Genomic DNA, 23,393 nt, shown 5'->3' with positions numbered 1-23,393 from the left:
CTCTTTATATCGACTGCTGAAATAGCAATAGAATAAAACGAGGAAACGGAACGATTGTGGACTTACGTAGGAGTTCTCATATTAAAGAGTTCAAAAGGCCAGAGACCCGGTAAGAACAAACTTACGTGAATAATGTTGTTACCTCTTGTGGAAGAGAGTCTATGTTGATTCCTTGGGCTCTTCAAGCACAGGGGTTGGAGGCTCCGCACCAGTAACCGCATTAAACATAACACAAGACAAAATCTACAGGAACGTAAATTCGTAATCGAAGAAAGAGGTAAAGGGAAAGGAATTAGATATAGGGGAACAGAGAAGGAAATACATAAACAAGGAAATAAAACCAGGAACTAAAGAGGAAAAGCAAATGTCAGCCGCATTTTATAAATAGGATTATATACGTATATATACGTGTATAAAGGTAAAGCTGTCCCTGTAACAAGCCGTGGAGGCCCATAGGGTTGTGAGAAGTCGAGCCTCCCACATTTTCTCTTAGACAATCGGCTCATAGATGGAGGTGAGGTTGTCAGCCTTACACTCCGGCCGCCCTTTACCCCAGGAAGATTCCTGGTACTCATTTCTGTTAGAGGCTGAGTCGACCCCAGGGCCATAGCGCGGCTGGAAGGATTAGGTCAAGGTAAAGTTGGCTGCCGGTCACGGTAGCCGAGCGGTCTAAGGCATGTACTGTCTTCGCTCGCTTGGAAACCGGGATCGTGGGTTCGAACCCCACTCAGGGCATGGATGTTTAGTTTGTGTGTGTGCGTTTTTCTGTGTTTGTCTACAGGTAGAGGCCTTGCGACGAGCTGATCACCCGCCCAAGGAGTCCTACCAAATGTGTAAGATCTAGAAAAACCGAAGTGAACGGAGAAGTTCATGGAGGTAGGCCTAGGCCCACTGGGGCTGTAGTGCCAAGGGGAAAAAAGTTTTCTCTATGCTTAACTAATTAAGCACTACGTCATGAAGGCGTATGGTGGAGTGAATGTACAGATCCAGATTTTCTTGACCTCGGCACTAACTGGAGGTGAGCTGCCAGCTTCACGCCCCTGCCGCTTTACTCACGGGGAAAGTGTCCAAGGTAAACATTGGACAGGAGGCTGGGTTGGACCCAGAGCCGGTCTAAAGGACATGGAGAGGAGAATATTCTTGACCCTCCCGGAACTCGAACTTCGATCCCCCGGTCGTCCAACCTGTGGCCAGTCGCTATACCGACTGCTCTAACCCGACTCCTGGAAGGATTGTATCAACTGAAAAATCTAGTAATGCCATGAGGAATCGAGCCCGCGACCTTCCGGATATATTATATTTTATTATTTATTTGTATTTCTTTTGGCGACACTGTAAGTAACTCAGACCACATGACGTTCAATGCTTCGCTGTTGCTTGGCAACGGAATGGGAAGGATGTGGAAGGAAACGGTCATGATTCATTCGTAACCTACTGGAGAGAATTCTGAGTGTCGCATACCGAACAGCGCTCAGTGCTACGAATCTGGCATTCAGGAGGTCTCCTATTCGAATACCAGTCTTTAGGTTCGGCCACACAGAGCGCTACGTACGCTATGTTCCGTATGTTAGCTGGGTCGCAGAGTGTACACAGCGTACGTAGCGTACGTAGCGAACATAGCGTAGCGCTCTGTGTGGCCGAACCTTTACATATCTTAACTACTTCGTAACTGATATTCAGGCTCTGAATAACTGCACGACCTGAGTCCTCAGGGTCCACAGCACTTGGCTCTGTGGTCCTCTAATAATTTTCGCTTCCTTCAAGCAGAAGCACGATCTTCTCTCTTACTTGTCATTTTACCCTACAGACCCACTTTCTTCTCTTTACCCTTTAGCTTCTCGTAATCCACTACCTACATCTTCCAGACATCTCTGTTTGGTTCTTCCAACTTCTCCTCTACTTTCTGGTTTTCTTTTAAAAAAATTATCCACCATTATTTGATTAATTCTAAATAAATCTGACATTTTTAAGGAATTCATCCAGTTGTGTTATACTGTACTATAAAATTACCTTTAAAATAATACCAATTTTATCAATAAACTCATTATTTCACGGTGAAATGTGAGTGAGTTTAAAAGGTAATTTCATACCTGATATGTTATTAAGTATGTTAAATTACATTTATTACTGGAGAGAGGATAGCTCAATCGATACAGCGATTGGTTATGGCCTGGACGTCCGAAGGGTCGTAGTTTGAGTCCCGGTAGAGGCGAGATTTTTCTCTTCTCCACGTCGTCCAGACCAGTTCTCTGTTCCACCCGGTCTTCTAGCCAATTGGTATCGAGGGCTTTCTTCCGTGGGTTAAGCGGCTAGGGCATGAGCTAATTACCAATTGCCAACTAGTGTCAAGGTCAAGAATGTATGGATCTATAGATCCCGTCCTCCATACGCCTTCACGGCGTAGTGCTTAATTAGTTAAGCAGAGAGACTCTTTTGCCTATATAGATATGCTGTGCCTAAAATATATTTGAGGTTACGTCATCATCAGATAGTAATATACATTTAAGTCATCGTTTCAGAATCAGTAGATTCTATTCCCAACATACAATTGCCATGCCAGGGATCTCGTTGAACACACAGGGACTTTTCTTCCGTGAGGTTGCCTACTCAATATATGACGTAGCTTCAGACATGTTTCAGAAAATGTCTACCAGCTCTAATGAGGCGAGAGAAGTGTTTAAAAAAAAAGTCCTAATTTGTAGCAAAGTTAACCTTGGCGATTTTAATCCAAACGCGAAGCGATTGTGCAGAATAAACGTGGGTGAGGGATAAATGTGTGAATTTTAACTGTGAAGTTTCAACGACATTAATACGAGCCGGGCCAAAGCATTACACTTGCCATCAATCACCACCCAACTGTTCAACATCCACTGCACGTTCCAGGAACCTTCCTTCCCCACCTCAAGCGCATGAATATATTAGCTTTCAAAAACTTTGGAACAAGAAGACTGGGGAAATAAATGCAAGAATAAAACTGAGCCGAGAGAAAGAACCTAACCGACATTTCAATAATAAATCACTGGACGATTAAACTTTGACGAAATATACAAGAATATATTTCCAAAAAGCTTGATCACTATCAGCTGTTGTGTTGTCACAACGGTGACACGTCTTCCCGGATGTGATTCATGTAGCCTTACAGAAGTTAAACTATGTTTCCGAGGAACATACTGCCTCCATCTTCAGGGTAGAAAGCTAAGTCAAGTAAACAACAAACAAGAAGAAATCGGAAAGCAGAACCAGTGAGTAACGTGAACGCCTACCGAAATAAAGGGCGTCATACCCCAGAAAATGTTTCTCTTTTAGAGTGATTAAAACTGTACATCATAAAGGCCAACTGTTTTATGCTTCTTGGGGAGAGAGTTGCTGCTTGTTCCGAGAGTCCTTCCAAACTCTTTGTGCAAAATGCAGTGTTTCCGAAGTTACAGCAAGCAGAACGGCTACACGCGTTAACATCAACAGAGATTTTGTATTATCACATCTAAAATATTAAGAATATGTTCTACCTGTATATTACAGTTACACTTTCATGATTAACCTACGAGTTTGAAATTAATATAATGCTTAAAAATGCAGTTCCCGGCTCTCAGAAAACTTAATGTTTCTCTTTTACAAAGATCGACTTTTTAATGCGGTTTAGGGAAATATTCGCTGTTCACTATGAGAACAATGCGAAACACATAAATTTACACTCTGTTAAGTATGAAGAGTTTAATTTGTTAAAGCAGGTGTATATATTGTAACAGCTGGACCGTAAAGGGCGGTAAAGGGTTAATGTGCGTGCTCCTGTGTGTGTATGTGGTCCTATATAAAAATTCAGTCCGTACCTGACAGGAAATCCATTACGTCTCCGCTACAAAGCCCAACCGGTTAATGCTGTTTAGGGAAACAGTCGCTGTTCATTGCGAAAACCATAAGGAACACATAAGCACGCTCTGTGGAAAAGATGCTGTATTATTTTAATGCTAAGTACTTATAATTTTGCCTTAAAGAATTAATGTTTTGAAAAGTAAAATGAGTCTTCTGGTAATTCTGATGTTACACGTTCAACACAATGACCCTCTTCATCCATTCCAATTTTTCAAAGTACGTTGTACCTGAAATGAAAGAGAAGTAGGGGGCGGTGTATTCCCAGCAGAGTGGCTACCAGGATGCAGACGTGCAAGACATGGTAATACAAATTCCACAAAGCTCCGCAGACGCACAGAGCTGCAATAAAAGATTCATGTTGCCGCAAAAGTAAGAATTCAACCACATACAGAAATAATCCGCGGTTTATAAAGCTCGTAAGTAAAAACACAAATAATATAAATAATTGAGCTCTAATTTCTGTGAGGTAAGTTAAAAGCCTCGCATGTTGAATATTTTTTGTTCAGAAGTTTGCGACCAGTAAGCAACTAGTCAGTAGTGAATGCCTAAGGCTTATTTGTCATGAATCTTGATATAAAAGCGTCAACTTCAATATAACGTATTAAAGCCCTCTCCATTTCTGAACAGTAAACGATCTTTTGAGTTCTAATACTGTGTGGTCCGCAGACAGCTCGGCCTTTCAGAGGAAAGTATCGCCTCCATCTTCAGGGTTGAGGAGCTAGCAAGGCAAGAATTAAGCGGTAGCATTCTGTCTGCTTCTTGAGGGTTACTTGTTTGGTTTATTCAACTCTGAAACATGTGCAAGTATACCAAGTTACACGGCGTCATATCCGGGAGGACAGTTCTCTTTTTCTATAACTCACTGAAAGTTTAATTATGTGAAACTCACTTATATTTCGTCACCTGAGTGTTCGAGTGTACTATGTCCAGGAACGTCAATTTTCGGTACACCGAGTTTGAAGTTGAAGCATCAACTGTCGTTTAAATGTGACTTAGAACAAAACACTTGCAAGCACGGTAAACGTGCGGAGGTAGTGCAAAACAATATGGCGGTGCACAAATGTGCTTATCTCATCTTCACCCGAAAGGTGAGATAGAAAACATCAATACTGTGTCTAAGAAGTGTTACTGCTGTTTTAAAATAAATAAAACTGCATAATGAGGAGCTTCATAACTTGTACTTTTTTCCAAGTATAATTACAATGATCAAGTCAAGGAGGATGAGGTGGGCAGGGCATGTAGCACGAATGGGGATAAGAGGAATGCATATAGGATATCAGTGGGAAAGCCAGAAGGAAAGAATCACTTGGAAGACCAAGGCGTAGATGGGTGGTCAATATTAAAATGTAGATAGATAGATAGATAGATAGATAGATAGATAGATAGATAGATAGATAGATAGATAGATAGATAGATAGATAGATAGATAGATAGATAGATAGATAGATAGATAGATAGATAGATAGATAGATAGATAGATAGATAGATAGATAGATAGATAGATAGATAGATAGATAGATAGATAGATAGATAGATAGATAGATAGATAGATAGAGCTGGTATGGATTTGACTGAACTGGCTCAGGATAGGGACCAGTGGAGGGCTCTTGTGAATACGTTAATGAACCTTCGGGTTCCATAAAATGCTGGGAAATTGAGTAGCTGCAGAATTGGTGGCTCCTCAAAAGGGCTCAACTCCATAAGTAAGTAAGTTTTAAAGTAATTCTCTTGTTAATGAAATTTTCTCAAGCTGTCAGCTGGATCAGTTGATTGAAAGTTACCGACTTTGTAAGGACCATCTCTGTCTCACAACGTATGTACTGAGGATATATACCGAAACGTCTATATTTTTAGCCAGCTAACATAGTTAATACCCCGAGAAGATTTTACCACCTTCAGGTACAGTGAAAAGTTCAGACTTCGATTCCAGCTGTTGGTATTCGACAAGTGAAACAAACACCTTACTCTGAGTTTTGTCTGAGAATCCAGAAGTCTTCCTTACATTCAGGAAATAGGTCAAAGTTTTCCTCCAAGGAAATTTCATTTTCACCCTCAATCAGCCTTAAAGGTGTAATTGAATTGTGAGGAGAGCTGCGTAATTTGTTGTCGAAGATGCGACTGAGAACTCATTAGCAACAGCAGCCACTAGTCTGTCCACCTCTTCCACTTGTTTCAGCTCCCCACAGAGAAACCTTCTTAACTCACAACGATCTTTCGCCAGACGCCGGATAATTCTGTTGGCACGGAAACTAATCCACGAGTTGGCTGACCGAGGAATGGGAGTTCTATTTCTGAGAAGGGACAAAAACTCTCCTCCAGGGCAACCAAACAATTTCTGGGGCCCACTCTGATTCTTATCCTGTGGTTATCAGGGCATCCTCCTCGGGGATAAAGCGACCGGAACGTGAAACTGATCACTCTCCTCTATCTAACTCCGAAGTGTAGTGTTTATCTTCACCCCCCAATACGTCTTCATAGCCTGGTTCTGAATTAAGCATAGATTAAATTTAGCTTACATCTATCTGTCAGATAGATTCTATGGCGTAACGTTAAACAGGCAAAAACTGTCTCCTTCCCAACCTACGAGTATATTCACCACACATTAACCTTCCGCCCACATTGGGCGCTACCTAACCTCTGCAGTTGAAACAGCGTCGTCATAACTCATGCGTGTTTCCACAGTTTTCCTCGCTTAGCCCACAAATATTGTGTAGCAACATGTAAAGTTCTGTCTGTGCTTAATTAGTCACAGTAACATGAAAGTTTATGGGAGGAGTGGAGGTATAGCTCCAAGCATTCTTCACCTCGGCACTGGATGGAGGTAAGTGGTCAGCTTCACGTCCCTGTCGCGCAACACCCGCTACGGGTGAGGCAGGATGCTGGGTGTGCCTCAGAGCCGGTCTGAGAGTCGTGCTTCAGCCGGATATCGAACTTCAGTCCTTTTTTCATACAAGTCTAGCTTAGTTACTGTAACGGCTGCGCCATTTTGAACGCTAGGATATTGCTTACAAGGTTTCACTACCGCGTCCTTTCGTAACTGTTACAGTCCTTGGATTGTAACTCTGTGTAGTTCAGAGACACTCCGCCGTTTCGGAGTAACACACCGCCTTCATCTTCAGGGTCGAGTATTCAGCGGATTAAAAAATAAGAGGTGTCAAGCTAAGAATGCTGCTGTTGGTTTCTCGCTTACTCTTATTCTGAGGCCCTGAAGATGGAGGCGATATTATCCCCCGAAACATCAGTAGACTTCTACCAGACTTCACGGCTTTTCAATCCAGAAGGTCGTACTTTACTGCCATCAGAACTTCTAATCCAATTTTTTTTATCAACGTCAATTTATAATACGGTGTTTATAACACACTAAGTTGAAAGAGCGCTGTTAAATTGCCGAACAATTAATCGAATTAGGACCCAAACATCTGAATGTACCCAATATAGCAGAACATTGTGACGCGGGACCGTCCGGGGGGCGATGTGTAAACACGTCACCATTGTAATGGTAACTGCTCTGGTCGCCATGGTAACAAGCTATAATCATTAATGCTATTGTTTGTCTGCTATATTGTATCCCTAGACTAAAGCATTTTATTGTCATTATCACTTGATGACACCCTGGGGGGGAGGGGGGAGAAGTCCAGAGTCACAGGCACAATTGTAATTACCGCAACGTCAAATAACTTTTTAAATGGCGCTGAAAGGGGGGAAGGTGTGAAGTTCCTCCATTCATGCAAAACAAACCCAACGGGAACTTCCTAACTGCTGTTGCATTTAAGGCGCTCGTACCTTCTGCGTTGTACTGGCATGTAGTTCGGATAGAGCCCGACGTTTATGGAGGAACATATCATCTTCATTTTCGGGCTTGAATATTAAGCCAAACAAGAAATCCTTCGGCACTGAAACTGGAGGCGATACGTTCCTCACACACGTCTGGCTGTCTCCGAAGAACATTGCATTACAAACCAAAAGAAAATATTTTTCATGACTAGCTGTTAGTACTACCAACTGCGAGGAGGCAAATGGTGTAATTAGTATTGTAGGGTGTAGAGCTGTTGCTATGCAGAGACCGCGAGATGGACGGATATACCAGGGCCGATTCTGGGCAACGTTTCGGTAAACACTTTCCCGTACCAACAGACAAGAACGCAACAATAGAAGAGTTGTGTTTTCTGTGTGATCCGTTCCGAGATGTCATAAGCAAAGGAGAATGTTAGATTAGTCAGTAACCCTAGTGGAAGCGGGGTCGAATACCTCCACTGTGACCCTGCGAGTGGTAGGAGGCGACGAAAATGGAAGCCTCAAATCTGGGACAGTAAAATATGGTCGCGAGTCCCAAGGGACTCAGACCCGAGAAAGACTGCGCTAACAGCATATAAAAAAGACAGACCCGTCCTCTCGTCAGAGAGGGCGCCCCACAGAAACAAGACCGTAACTGTCAAACGGTAATAATTAATATCTGGTCATGAGCCCCAGATGGGGCTCGACACCAAGACTTAATAACTCACTGACCGTCAGTCGCAATGTGACTTTGACTTTGAGATTAGTCAGTTTTGTACGGGAATCTACGAAGGGGGGACTTGAGCCGGAGGCAGAGGAATAGCCATTGTTGGAGCCGTTACTAGGAAACGTCTAGTAAGAGACCGAGAACACTAGATTATGTGCTCTAGTGAAATGCAAAGTGTGGAAATAGAAATAATGTTATAGTTATTTGTAGTTACGACGTGTAAGTGATCAATAAATCTATTCACTGATATAAACCCCGTCTATAGTGACACCCTTAATCGTGGCAGTATAACATACCGAGCGGGTTAGGGTAGCGGTACTGCTCTTGACAGGCATTCTAAAGGTTCTCGTTACAGCCTTAGTCACGAGATCACATACTGTCAGGTTTAAATTCATCTGGCTTAGTCCCTCCAGGTAAATGCAGGGGAAATACCTCATTTAGAACATTATCGCTTCCTTCCAGATCCTTTACAGTGTATCAATCATCCTACCATTTTACCCTACATAACCTCATACGCAAAAGCGTCGTCTCCACTAACGGAGATACGGATTATAGGGTGCACGGTTTCAGTTACAGTGCGTCACCCTTCCTCCCTCCTGCAGTGTATAGCTTGCTGTTTCCGGACATAGTTCTCCTCACGCACAGCCCAGAATCCGGGTCTAAAACACTTCCTGCACATGATTTTTTTGTCTTTAAAATCAGTAAATGCATTGCGACGTGAATGGCCCATCACGTGACAGTATTATCTGAAATACGTGCAGCTGCTCATCTCTCTTCTGTCTCAGCTGATGAGCAATTGTCTGTATCTCTCAAACATTTCAATTGCAAATGGAGTTCGTGACGTAATGATATGTCGATGCGTTAATCAATAAGATACGATTTGAAGAGGCCTTCATAATGTCGTGGATTCCTCAAATGGTACATCCATAGGAATAACAAAGGCCTTGTACCGTAATGAAAAGAGAAACAGACGCTTCTTGTATTATTGAGTTCCAAGGCAAAGCAGTTCCTTCGTGGAAACCCTGGCCTCTGTGTATATCTCTTCTTTTGCTCCTTGATCGATTGTTTATATATTTAACTACGCTTATCCAAATATGTTGGTTACATAACATCAAATCACATTTAATTAATTTGTAAACAGTTGTGTCTCTTACCTAGAAAACCGAAATTAACGGCCGTGGGAATTCATTGCGCTGACAACGCGACACCCTCTAACCTCTAAAATTGGCACTATTTTTTTTTGCTAGTGGGGTGGGACTAAGTCCCTTGTACTGCGGCCACTTCTGGCCTATTGTACCCAACCCCAGATGACAGATGAGGGTGATTGTGGAGCAATTAGTGGAATGAAGATTGGCAGGGGAAACCGAAGTACTCGGAAAAAACCTGCCCCAGCGCCACTTTGTTCACCACAAATCCCACTTGACCAGACCCGGGATCGAACCCGGGCCGCCGCGGTGGGAAGCCAGCGACTAACCGCTTGAGCTATGGCGCGGCCAATGTTGGTAATAACTTCGCCGAAAAGCGCCGGTCGCTCGGTAGGTATAGTTCGCTTGCAGACTCAAGCCAAGGTGTTGGTTGGTAAAGAGTCGTGTCTTCTGCCGATCACAGCTGCCGCGCGGTCTACTGCTTGAAAAGTCTTCGCCTGCTCGAATACTGGGATCGTGGGTTCGAATCCACTAAATGCATGGATATCTGTGTGTGTGTCTTGCTCTGCGTGTAGGTAGTGGCCTCGCGACCGGCTGATCCCCTGTCCAAGGAGTACTACATACTGTGTATAGGTTAAGAAACTGAAAAAGCGGCCGAAGTCCACAAGCGCTGTAGAACACAGGTAAATAGATAGTGTCTTCTGCGATATAACCCCGTGTAGTCTGGTAGAAGTTTACCGACGTTTCGGAAGAACACACAGGCTCTATCTTCAGTAAGGAAGCGTAAGGCAAGGAGTCAACCAATAAGAAGCAAGGATCAAGCAGAGTTACAATATTTACATTTTAATAGTACATATATTTATCAATAATTAAATTTATTATTCTTGACATTTCAGGTGTGAAACAGCGGACCATCAGTGGGGCACATATCACTAGTTAAGAAGCAATTCTCTATATGAAACCGGTCTCTGTAACAATGATACAGACTAACTCCATGTAGCTCAGTTGCACATCTACTCAAGAATTCCCCAACATTTCATGGAACCCGAAGGTTCATTACCTTAGTAATAAAAGTCCTCTACTGGCTCCTCTCCCGAGACATATCCACTCCATGTCACCTCATCTTCTCTCTCTAAGATCTATTTTAATATTATCCTCCCACTTAAGTCTATGTCTTCCTAGTGGTCTCTTTCCCTCTTGGTTCCTCAACAAAATACTATATGCATTCATATTCTCACTCATGCATGCTACATGCTCTGCCCATCTCATTCTCCTTGAATTCATCGTTCTAGTTATATTTGGCGAAGAGTAAAAGTCATGAAGTTCCCCACTATGTAGTTTTCTCCAACCTAATGTCACCTCACCCCTCTTCCTCAACATCCTGTTCTCAAACACCCTCATTCTATGTTCCTCCCTTAATGTCAGAAACCAAGTTTCATGCCCATACAAAACCACAAGCAAAATTATAGTTATGTATATTCTGATTCTTACGTTTGTAGGCAGCGTAACAACGGTACAGTGGAACATAATTTGTAGATCCCTTATATGGGAATGTAGCTTAAATAAAAATAATTATTTCTTTACTATATAATCAGCGAAATGAACAGTCAGAGATGAAGCTTCAAACTTAACGATCGAGGTTGTGATAAGGTGCTGCCTGTCAGGACTACCGCATATCTCAGAGGGGCTGTTGAAAAGAGTGTGAAAACTAAGGGAAAAATCTGCACCAGTGTTACTTCGTTTACCACGGATCTCGCATGATGTCATCCCGGATTGAACCCGAGGCTCCGTGGCGAGAAACCACGGTTTTACAGCTGTAGCACGAATACTCTTCAAGAGCGATAAGCCTGCCTAACAAGTATAGCGTGCCATGAAATTGTTTCGTTGTTCAAATGGTTTTCTACACGAAATTTCGTCATCAGTAAACTAGTCACAAAACTTTCTGTATCTTACGAAATACAATAATGACTGTGATACATAATGTAGTTATCGGACCCGTATTTCAAATGTCTAAAATGTAGTTTTCAAGGCCACCTGATCACCGTTGTGCGTGTTCAAATTTATTAGGTTATAACTTCTTAGAAGTAGTTTAATTACAACGCCTAATAACTTCTTAAGGTTATGCGTTACAGCCACAACTTGAACTAGACTTCCCAGTGAAAGCTCTTCCAGAGCTACGTCACAAACCGGACAGGTTCATGTAGCGGTAACAAACTGGGTTTGCATTCGGGAGGTTCTGCTTTCGAATTTCGGGCAGAACCCCAGCTATCTTGGGGCACGCGGTAGCGTAGTTAGTTGAGACACTATGCTACGAGCCGGAAGATCTAGGGTTCGATTCCAGATGATATCATTGGATTTTTCTATTAATCTAATCCTTCCAGCCACGCTATGGTCCTGGGGTCGACTCAGCCTCTAACAGAGACAAGTACCAGGAGTCTTCGTGGGGGTAAAGGGCGGCCGGCGCGTAAGACTGACAACCTTACCACCATCAAAACACAAATACAATTATTTAACGTAAAAGTAGGTGGTCAATAAAATAACAAGTGTTTTGAAACACACAAACATTCATCTTAAGGATTAGTTTGTCAGGTTGTGAATAATCTCTTAGGCGCTGAAGAGAATAAATTAGTAATTGCAAATATAAGGAGTTTTCTAGAAACTGCAGTCGTAACACGAACCTAAGTCTTTGCGGGTCGGACCGACTTGAAGGAAGATCGTCTGATTCTTTCGCACGAATGCTCACGCACGCACATAAAAAATATCTCACTGCATTTCAATTTTTTTTAAACAAATCATTAAACGTAAGAGAAATTAATCTCCCTTCATTTATCGCACTTTACAGCGTAAAGGCAAAGCAATATTCACGCTATATGCACTGAAATCTACACGTATGCACGGAATCTTAATTAACAGAAGTAAATGAGAAACAGCTTTCTGGAAAATCTGCATAGGAAATGACTCATATAATTTTCTACGCGACAATCATTAAATATTTTACAGTCGATGAAATATGAGTTGGAACAAAGTTCCTTCATGCATGTTCGTTCTTAAGCGCGTTCACAATTCGGTGAACCATATGCTGAAATCGCTCCGTCTGTCTGTCCGTCTCTAAGCGTAAAAAAAAATTCGAAAACCACTAATTGTACTTCCATTGGCACCGTGTAGATGTGGTGTTAACCGATGTTTCGGAGGAACGTATCGCCTCCATCTTCAGGGTAGAAGGAAAAATAAGAAATCCGCAAGCGAAGAGACCGTGAGAACCGGTACGAGCAGACTGCAGTGACGGTTTAAGATTGGATATTTTTGTGTGTTATTCATGAGAGATGGACTCGACTGGAAAGGAATGCGGTGCAAGAAGCGAGAGTTAATTGTGAGAAAGCTAATGTCACAAATTAGGAGAATTTCCTTTGGAATTTCAACTGTTATAATACTAGTTTCTTCTTTATATCAAAGTAAGTGGACTAGAAGTAGTTTATAACATAAAATATCGAAAATTAATTTTCCCCATTTTCTTCAGGCTACCCTAATGCATAAGATATACCACACAGCTTTATCTTCTTACCTTACATTGCAGGCTAATTGTTATATGAGGCTTCTGCTGACCGCTCACCGTGACTGAATGAATGGCAACATTGTCTGTCATGGACGTAGCATCGAGATACCAGAACCGTACAAAGAAGAGCAACCTCTGTAAGGAGTAAACACAAATTGCAGTCTACTGGATTGAAGAGAATGTTCGAGAGCAAAGTGGCAAGCAAAATATACGGATCAGCGATGGAAAATTATATATAGAGGATAAGATACAGCGAAGAGATAAACACATCACTGAAAGGAGAAGATACAGTAAGATTCATCAAGTCACAGAGAATAAGATGGTTGGGACATGTAGAAAGAATGGAAGATAATGCAGTGCCAAAGAGAATGTTAAAAGGAAGGCTATATTCCAAAGAACAAAAGGAGGACCCAGGATGAATGGCCAGACGATGTTGAGAACGGTCTGAAGAAGATGAAGGTGAAAGGGCGGATAGAGAAGATGAGTGGAGACTGGTTGTAGAGGAGGCCAAGGCTCACCCAGGGCTGTGGCCCCGAGTGCTAAGTAGGTAGGTAGTCTGTTGGATTATGAAACCGTCTAGTCTGGTACAAACGCTTCGAAAGGACATGTCTCTAGCTCCATGATAGAATTATCCTGAAGGTCTACGAATATGTGAGTCTTCTTGATCATGACCTTCTGACATTTAAAGTAAACAAGGATGTGGACAACTGTGAAGAGTCAGGGAGGTAACTGGCAAAGATGAAACTCTGCCTCAACGTAATTTACTTGTCTAACTAATGGCTAACTACTGAAACTCAGTGGTGCACGGTTTCTTCTTTAAAATCTTTTAGCTGTTTAGCGAGCCAAGAAATTCCCAAATGTTATAAATCCCTGAATTCATATTCTTCCACTACTGGATGCTACTCAGATTAATTACAATCTGTGGTGATTACAGCATTATCAATGATTTTGATAAAGAGATATGAACTAAAGAGAGTTATCCCTGTAACAGACCGTGGAGGCCCATAGGGTTGTGAGACGTTGAGGATCCCACATTTTCTAGACAATCGGCTCACAGATGGCGGTGAGGTTGTCAGCCTTACGCGCCGGCCGCCCTTTACCCCCATGAAGATTCCTTGTACTCATTTCTGTTAGAGACTGAGTCGCTCCCAGGGCCAGCGCGGCTGGAAGGATTAGGTGAATTGACAAAAAAAATCTAGCAAAGTCGATTAAAGTGGAAATGCTCTAGGTTTTTATTCGGGAGGTACTGGGTGCGAACCTCGGCTGTGGCACCGGCTATCCCAGCTGAAGTGGATCGTAAATTCTTTTAGTCCCTCCAGGCAAATACTGGGAGAGTACCCTGAATAAGACGTGGCCACTTCCTTCTGAATCCTTCCCAATTAATTCACTGCTATTCTATCAACTGACGCTATATAGTTTGAGTCAGTGACAGCGTCGTTAAATAAGCATCAAATAAAATTCAAACAATAATAATTTTGAATTTTAATATGAGTAGGGAGTGATGAATTAGAATGAATGCGGAAAGAAAGAGGTTTGACCTGCTTTGAGATGATATCCCAGGACATATATGCAGGGACTGAGGGAAGCCACGAATATAATTTTTATCTCAACCGAGATTCAAACCGGTCACCTCCCGGGAACACGCCAAAAGCGTTAGTGCCCGAGAAAACTTGTTTCGTGGAGCTCGCTTGTGTTTCCAACAGCAGCAGTGCACTCAGAGATGCGAGTCATTTAGATATTCACTCGGAATCGGCTAACCTGACAGCAAATCCTCTTATGTTCTGTCTGAAACATCTTTGTGGCTACGTCATAGCTTGAGTAGGCAGCCGTAGGTCAGAGAAGTCCTGTTTCCAACGAGAGCATTGTTATGGTGATTTCGTTCCCAATCGTATGTCGAAAAAGTTAATTAGCAACTTTCTAATGGTAATGTAAGGATCTACGTCACTCTCTTCTGATGACGAAACCTCAAAGATTTTCTAGACACAGCATAGTAACCGTCCAACTGGCAGCGCCATAGCTCAAGCGCTTAGTCGTTGGCTTCCCAATGCGGCGGCCCGGGTTCAAACCCTGGTCTGGTCAAGTGGGATTTGTGGTGGACAAAGTGGCGCTGGGGAGGGTTTTCTTCGGTTTCCCCTGCCAATCTTCATTCCACCAAATTCTCCATCATCATAATCACCCGGGTCAGGTACAATAGGCCAATCAGTGGCCGCCGTGCCGAGTGGACCCAACTGGACTCCAACCCCCCACTATGCGAATTAAAAAAAAAGTCCAGCTACAGTTCCTAAGTAGATTCTGAAGGGTTCTGATGATGGTAGATGACACACAGAATTACCGGGTTTTTGGACGTTTTCCATCGTCCGGAATTCTAGGTAATAGAGGACACAACGTTTTGGAAACTGGATCTGTTTCCGTCTTCAGGTGGACAGGAGTTGTCCAGTGATTGAGATTAGCTCTTTCTAAGGGGCCCAATTAAGTATGTGTCTTCCTTCCTCACCTGAAGACGGAAACAGACCCAGTTTCCGAAACGTCGTGTCCTCTATTACCTAGAATTCCGGACGGTGGAAAAAGTAACAAAAAAGACAGTAATTCTGTGCACAGTTCCTAAGCTTATTAGATGAACATTTCTCACAGCTACCTAGAACGCCAAAGTGTGTTTATATGGCTTGGAAGGTGTATTGAGTTTCAGCCTGAACAAGGCCGAAATTGCCTTCTCGCGTCGTGACATATATTGACTGAAGTATCGAAGATGATAATACAGCTGGCCGCGGCGTCACGTAGTTCATATTGTGGCCGTCTGGCGCTGCATTACACGCAGAAATGCGTGTACAAATAAAATGCGAAAAGTTCACATATATAACGGATGTCCAATGAGTTCCACTCGATTAATAATAATGGAGCTGTTAATGTGCTGAAATGGGGAGACATTAAGACATATATTATTCTTCAAATATAACGGATTGGAACTTCTAGAAGGCGGCAAATATGTCCCTATGCTTAATTAATTAAGAACCACGCCGTGAAGACATATGGGGGAGCGCAAGTATAGCTCCACCATTTCCTTAAACCGGCACTAGACGGATTAGACATTCTGGCCTGCTTTAGTTCAGAATTACTTCCAAAAAAGATAATCATAAACGTTTGACTGTATACCTTACTTGAACAGGAAATAGCCCTTCTTAAGACTGTACAAAACACGCAGATCTCTTGAAAGACGGCAAATTTGAAGAGCGAGAGAAATAGGATAATATTAAAATTGAAGACGACTGTCTTCTAGATGACCGCCTATGTGGTCTAGTGGTAAGAGTTCCTGGCTACAGATCCAGAGGGCCCGGGTTCGATTCCCGGAGCTACCAGATTTTCTGTGAAGTAGTGGGTCTGGAACAGGGTCCACTCAGCCTCGTGAGGATAATTGAGAAGCTATTTCAAGGAAATAGTGGCTCCGGTCTAGAAAACCGAGATTAACGGCCGTGGTGATCCGTTGCGCTAACCATGCAGCACCCTCTATCCGCTGAAGTTGGCACTAACTTCGCCGACAAGCGGCAGTCGCTCGGTCGGTACAGTTCGCTTGCGGAATAAAATCACGGAGTTTGTTTTTTGTTTGTCTGTCTTCTAGATTACAATGTCGTGTAGTTCGGAGGGAGCTTGACGGGGGCTGAGATTGCCACCTGCTTCTTCTGGTTTCTTACGTGGCTTGCAATTTGACCCTGAATAGGGAGGCGATATGCTACTTCGAAAGGTCGGACTCTTTCGGAATGTTACAACCCAAAAGACAGTATACTTCAGAATCACTCCCGTGTAAACATCAAATCCAATGAAATTAAAATTTATCTAGAGAATATCCCGGCATTTGCTTGGAAGAACTGAGGATAACCACGAAAAACTTCTGTCAGACAGCGATGTCCTGGCCAAGATTTGAGCCAAGCATCTCCAAAATTAGAATATTACCGCTACACTAACCTGTTTGGCTGCATATATATATATATATATAAGACAAAGTGAGTGTATTATTTTCAGCTCTTGCATCCTCCAGGCTTTATCCTCTCTAAGAGTATCTCCGCTTTGCTTCCTGCCTTCGTCAGCACCTCCACCCTCTGGGGGCCAGAGCTCTTTCTGAAACACTGCTGAAACGAGATGTTTCATGGTTTTTCATTTGGCCTCCACGTTCCAGTAAAGGCCATTAATAACACCCGTTTCTTTCTATGTCACGTGGGTCCCTTGCCTGCGCGACTTGGGGGGTTTTCTGGCTTGCGGATGGAGGATCCAACACTGGGGGAGTAGGGCAGATGAACAAGTTGAATGGACACTCGGGGGCAGCCGAAGAAGAATGATCCTTTGGCATGAGGGTTTGAACTAACTACTCGAAAGTACATATTTGCACTTACAGAGTCTTCACGTCAAGTTGGGGTTTAGAAATACTACGAAAGGAAGTTTTTCTTTTTACATTAAATACGTGCATATTTAGCATTGATCTGAGGAAAGAGATTTTCCGAGAAATTCCTTCCTGAATGGAATGTACATATTATCCTAAGTCCTTGGACGTGAGCCCTTACTGATAAGCCGCCAGTCTCTCAAGTACTCAAGAATTTCCCAACATTTTATGGAACCTGAAAGTCCATTACCGTGTTCATAAGAGCCCTTCACTGGTCCTTATCTTGAGCCAGATCAATGCAGCCCACACCACCCCATTCTATCTCTCCAAAATCAATTTTAATATCATATTTCCTCCTACGTCTATGTCTTCCAAGTGGCCGCCTCTTTCTTTCTGGCTTTCCCACCACAATCCCATATTACTGAATACCATGAACAGTGTGTAATTATGTAAGATTTGATGTTTTGGTTGTGGTGATTATTACGGCTGTAATCTTTTGGATTGGCATATTTGAGATCTTAAGCACTTCAACTCTGAAGATGGAGGCAGCATCTTCTTCCGAAAAATCAGCATGAAAAGAAGTAAAAAAGTAAAACTATTCCTGTAACAGGCCGCGGAGGCCCATAGGGTTGTGAGACGTTGAGGGTCCCACATTATCTAGACAATCGGCTCACAGATGGCCGTAAGGCTGTCAGCCTTAAGTACCGGCCGCCCTTTAACCCCAGGAAGATTCCTGGTAGTCATTTCTGTTATGGGCTGAGTGAATCCCAGGACCATATTGAAAAAAATCCAATGACCTCATCGGGAATCGAACCCGCGACCTTCCGGCTTGTAGCATAGTGCCTAAACCAACTACGCTACTGAGTGCCATCCGCCCACAAAAACTACATGGTTTCACAACCCATAATCTTCAAGAGTATTTTTGAGAGACAGTGTTTCCAAAGATAACTGATACACGTAAATCAGTGTTTAGTTGCTACTGGAACTTTTGTTATAGGTCTATGCTTCACTGTTGCACGATAACTACTGACGTTACCGTCTGTCAATTTACATTGCATTATGGCCACGAAAAAACTGGAAGCGATATTCTTGTTGTTGGTAATAGCGACAAAGAGAATTTATCTCATACTAAATAAACCTTTAGGTCAACCCAAATACATTTAAAATTAAAATCGCACTTGTTTTGTACCACGTTGTGGCCTAATAAAAAAAATCTAAAGTAGTTTTCATAACTGAGTGCCATAGCTAGAACGCATGGGGTCACTGGAATATTAAAAATTCCGAAAAAAAAACGGCACGAAATGATACATTCGATAGTTATACTCTGCAATCGAATATGTATATGGATTCGAGAGTGCCGATCACTTGTTACCAACTGTCTAAATCACACAATTCATTGCCAACACAACACTAGAACTCTATCTACCAGGTGGCAGCACAAATCACGTGTGGTAATATGCTACACGCGAATAAGCGGGAGGTCACAACCCCCACTTCGGGCGGGCCAGAAGGGGCGGTGAAGGAGAACAGAAGGGGCTCTTACCCCCCTCCCCCGGGATTCGAGAGAAGAAATAAAAAAAATGAAAACAGAAGGAAATATTTCATATATTAGTACCGAAAATTAATAGTATTCGTGTTCATAAACACATTTTTCTATCTAGGATAATGTAGGGGTATCAGTAAAAGAGTTTTAAATGACTAAGACGTAAGTTGGTAAATGAAGTTTCTGGTTGGCATCCCAGTTGCGAAACTTGAAAAATTATGACACATCTTTGCATAATTCAGGGCTGTTATTTCGACTAGAAGATACAGTAATGGACTAGATTGTCTACCTTCAGTTGTCATTTTTGTGCACCCCATTAAACTGTTTCACATATTTTGCTGACAGTCTGTAAGACAGATTTTTCATTTAAATTTCTAGAGAATTAAGATTTTCAGCGGTATTGATCCATAACAAAGTATTTTTTTTATATAAAGCCGTACATACATTTTCCCATATATTAAAGTAAAGCTATTCCTGTAACAGGCCGTGAAGGCCCATAGGGTTGTGAGACGTTCAGGGTCCCACATTATCTAGACAATCGGCTCAAAAATGGCGGAAAGGTTATCAGCCTTACGCACCGGCAGCCCTTTACTCCCTAGGAAAATTATTTAATTAATTCCTGGTACTCATTTCCGTTAAGAGGCTGAGTCGACCCCAGGGATTAAGTCGATTGAAAAAAATCCAATGACCTTATCGGGACTTGAACCCGCGACCTTCCGGCTTGTAGCATAGCCCCTCAACCAACTACGCTACCCCGTTCCCATATATACTCGTATACATGAAAAACCATTAGTCAAAATTTGGTAAATTTGATACGACAGACCTTTGCATAACCTTAGATTCTCATTCCTAGGAACCCGAATAAAAATCTTCACACAAAGCCGAAACGTACTTTTCATTCTAACCCATAAAACACTGTGATTTTGTGGACCAAGATCTGTGTAATATAATGAAACAAATTGATGAACTAAATTAAATCATAAACCATTCAACACATTCCATTGTTAGGTTATATTTCGTATTATTATATTGTTATAATATGAATTCCGGTCTTTATATAAATTAAAATTTGAGCCTTTTTCTTAAATTTTTAAACCAACAACACGTCAGTTTAATAAACTGCAAAAACTGAGTTTGGAAACTTGCATATTACATTATGAAGACAGGATAGCTCAGTCGATATGGAGACGTGTGACGAGTTGAAGGGCCGTGGTTCAATTCCCGGCAGGAACACGAGACTTGTCTCTAATTAGCAGCTTGCAGACTAACCCTGGAGCCCACCCAGCCTACTATACAACGGTTACAACGGGCTCTTATCCACAGAATAAAGCGGCCGGAGATTCAAGCTGGCCAGTCACCTACATCTAGTACCGAGGTCAAGAATGGTGGAGCTATACCTCCACTCCCTCATACGTCTGCATGGCGTGGTATTAATTAAGTACAGGGACAACTTTACCTTCACCTTCCACTATGGGGTACAATTTTTACAATCTTATTCAGTAAACCGTACGAAACAAATAAGTACACCCCATGGAGCGCTGAAGCAGGTGATGGGGTTGCAACCCTGTAGTTAGTTAACACGCTCAACTGATAACTAAATGTTGTGGCATTATTCTAGTAAAATAATAGATACCGAAGTGAACGGAGAAGTTCATGGAGGTAGGCCTAGGCCCACTGGGGCTGTAGTGCCAAGGGGAAAAAAATAGATGCAATCAAAAGGATGTGTGTTCCTTACCGCAGTTAGCGCCTAATTACAGCGTCAGAAATAACTTAATAAATATATAAATGTAACTATTTTGGAAAACAAACGGAATCATGGCAATTTTTGAACAGAATAATAACAAATATTTCCAAAATGTTTCTTAGAGACGGTGTAGTATGGAGCGGATTGATCTGGCTCAGGATAGGGACCAGTGTAGGGCTCTTGTGAACGCAATAATGAACCTTCGGTTTTCACAAAAGTTTGGAAATTCTTGAGTAGTTACGCAACTAGACGCTTCTCAAAGAAGGGTTCTGTTCCATGGAACGAGTTAGTTTCCATATTGTAGTCTTGTATTGTATTGTACTGTCGAAATAGTGACTTAACGAATTGCCCCATTCAACAACGTGCCCGCGCCCCAGTTCCCAAGACTGCAGTGGCTTCGCTACAACAAGCAACAGAGGAGAACACGCGGACTCTCCTCTGCCCTGCGCTCAGCTACAGCGAGTTGCAACTCGTTCCGATGGGGCAGGATTTGAGGCATGGCGCAGACGCTTAAACATATATTACAGAATACAGAAAACCCTCGCTAATCCGGTTAGAGTTAATTCCGATCAAAATATGTGAAATTAAAAAAATTTTCTAGCCGGTCACGGTATCTGAGTGGTCCAAGGCATGCACTGTCTTCGCTCGCTCGGAAGCCGGGATCGTGGGTTCAAATTCCACTCAGGGCATGGATGTTTGTATTCGTTTTTCTGTGTTTGTGTACAGGTAGAGGCCTTGCGACGAGCTGATCCCCCGCCCAAGGAGTGCTACCGAATGTGTAAGATCTAGTAAAAATCGAACGGAGAGTTTCATGGAGGTAGGCCTAGGCACAAAATGAGGGCTGTAGCGCCAATGAAAAAAAATGCTCTTCACAGTTGAGCACATATTTTATAAGACACAAGATATTTAGGAAGGCAAATGAGTCACTTGTCTGTTCAGACAAAACTTGACAGTTCGTTCAAACCTGCTTTATTGCCAGCAAAAGCCGGCACAACTTCTCCTTCATTTATCGATTAATAAACGTGTTGAGTGTCTACAGATTTTGAATACAAGATTTATAGTGATATTTCGTTATTTATTCATCACCGCTACTTGTACTTATGTCAAGGAGCCGGAATAGTGTAGTCGGTATAGCGACTGGCTACGAGCTGGAAGACCGAGGGGTCGGAGTTCGAGTCCCGGTGCGGTCAAGAATGTTCTCTTGTTCACGTCGTCCAAACTCGCTCTGGGATCCTTCGAACCTCCTCTCCAATGGGTACCGGGGGCTCTTTCCTCGGGGGTAAAGCGGCAGGTGCGTGAAACTGACCAATCACCTCCAACTAGTATCGAGGTGACGAAAATGTGGATCTATTCAACCACTTCCCCATACACCTTCATGGTGTAGTGCTAAATTAGTTAAGTACAGAAACAACTTTAGGTTTTAATACTTATTTAATTAAGTTTTCCATTTATTTGTGTTCTAAGGTATTTGTCTTTAAGATCTGTCTTTTGCTTCACTAATCCGGATGACTCCCCCCCCCCCAATTACTCCGGATTAACGAGGGTTTACTGTACTTTTGTGACGTCAGTATTGCGAGAAATCTGTGCTTTTAATAAAGTTTTCAGAATAAGAAATTAAGTCGTGAAAGTTTGAAAGTGGTCCGTAAATTGCTAAGTAAACTACGTAATATAATGTTGGACTATGTCGATTATTCAATAATATTATGCATTATCACCTTCTTCTGCTTCTTATCATCCTCCTGCTACTCTTCCTCCTAGACCTCTTCTTCGCATACAAATAAATAACATTTCAGCTGCATCAAACGTCTTTTCCGAGCACTCAGTCACACACGTCACACAGTTCCGTAATGGTTGGTGACTGATGCACCGGTATGTTCAATATTACTGAAACGTGTAGCAGCCAGTACTGTGCAAACCGGATTGTGCAAAAATATCCTGAAAACTTCTACTGCGCAGTGCACTCGAGCCTGCATGCCTGCCTCAACGGCCAGCTGTGTTACCAACGGCTCTGCCAGTAGTTAGGTTAGTCTGCAGAGTCAAATGGCACCAGGATCTGTGAATGAGAAAACGAAAAGGACAGAAGGATGCCGTCGGGGCCTAATCTATGTATTATCCGGGCATTTGCCTTCAGGAACTGAAGAAGGCCACGAAAGACCCCAATCAGGATATACTCTAATTCTCCGCTGAAATTCGAACCGAGTACCTCCCAAACACAAATCTAAAGCTTTACCGTTATACGAACCTGTCAGTTGAGGATGGAGTGGTAATAGTAGTAGTGGTAGTGATAGTAGTGTCGGTAGTAGTAGTACAAGTAGTGGTGGTAGTAGTGGTAGTAACAATAACTGTAGTGGTAATAGTTTTTCTTCCTTCGGCGCTACAGCAAAAAAAATTGTGCCTTGGTCTACCTCCATAAAATTCTCCGCTTCATTTCGGTTTACTAGATCATAGACATTCGGTAGGACTCCTTGGGCGGGTGATCAGCTCGTTGCAAGGCCTCTACCTGTACACAAACCCACGAACCCACGATCCCGGCTTCCGAGCGAGCGAAGACAGTTCATGCCTTAGACCGCTCGGCTACCGTGACCGGCAGTGGTAGTAGTAGTAATAAAATTAGTTTTTGCAACGATGTTATAAGGACTTGTAATTGTATTGCTAGTGGGGTGGGACT

At 42.6% G+C, this 23,393-nt stretch overlaps 1 long non-coding RNA gene across 1 annotated transcript; it reads right to left on the bottom strand.

Moving 5' to 3' along the window:
- Window positions 1-1,031: 1,031 nt before the first annotated feature.
- LOC117282950 lies at window positions 1,032-22,623 on the bottom strand. The gene is made up of 3 exons (XR_004513903.1): window positions 22,441-22,623; window positions 13,079-13,204; window positions 1,032-4,097 (listed from the first exon to the last, which is right to left on the bottom strand). It is a non-coding gene; the product is annotated as an uncharacterized LOC117282950 (long non-coding RNA).
- Window positions 22,624-23,393: the final 770 nt, after the last annotated feature.

This window comes from Cryptotermes secundus, unplaced genomic scaffold, assembly GCF_002891405.2.
Source record: "Cryptotermes secundus unplaced genomic scaffold, Csec_1.0 scaffold247, whole genome shotgun sequence".
Lineage (NCBI taxonomy): Eukaryota > Metazoa > Arthropoda > Insecta > Blattodea > Kalotermitidae > Cryptotermes > Cryptotermes secundus.
This window is presented reverse-complemented; position numbering and strand designations above follow the sequence as displayed.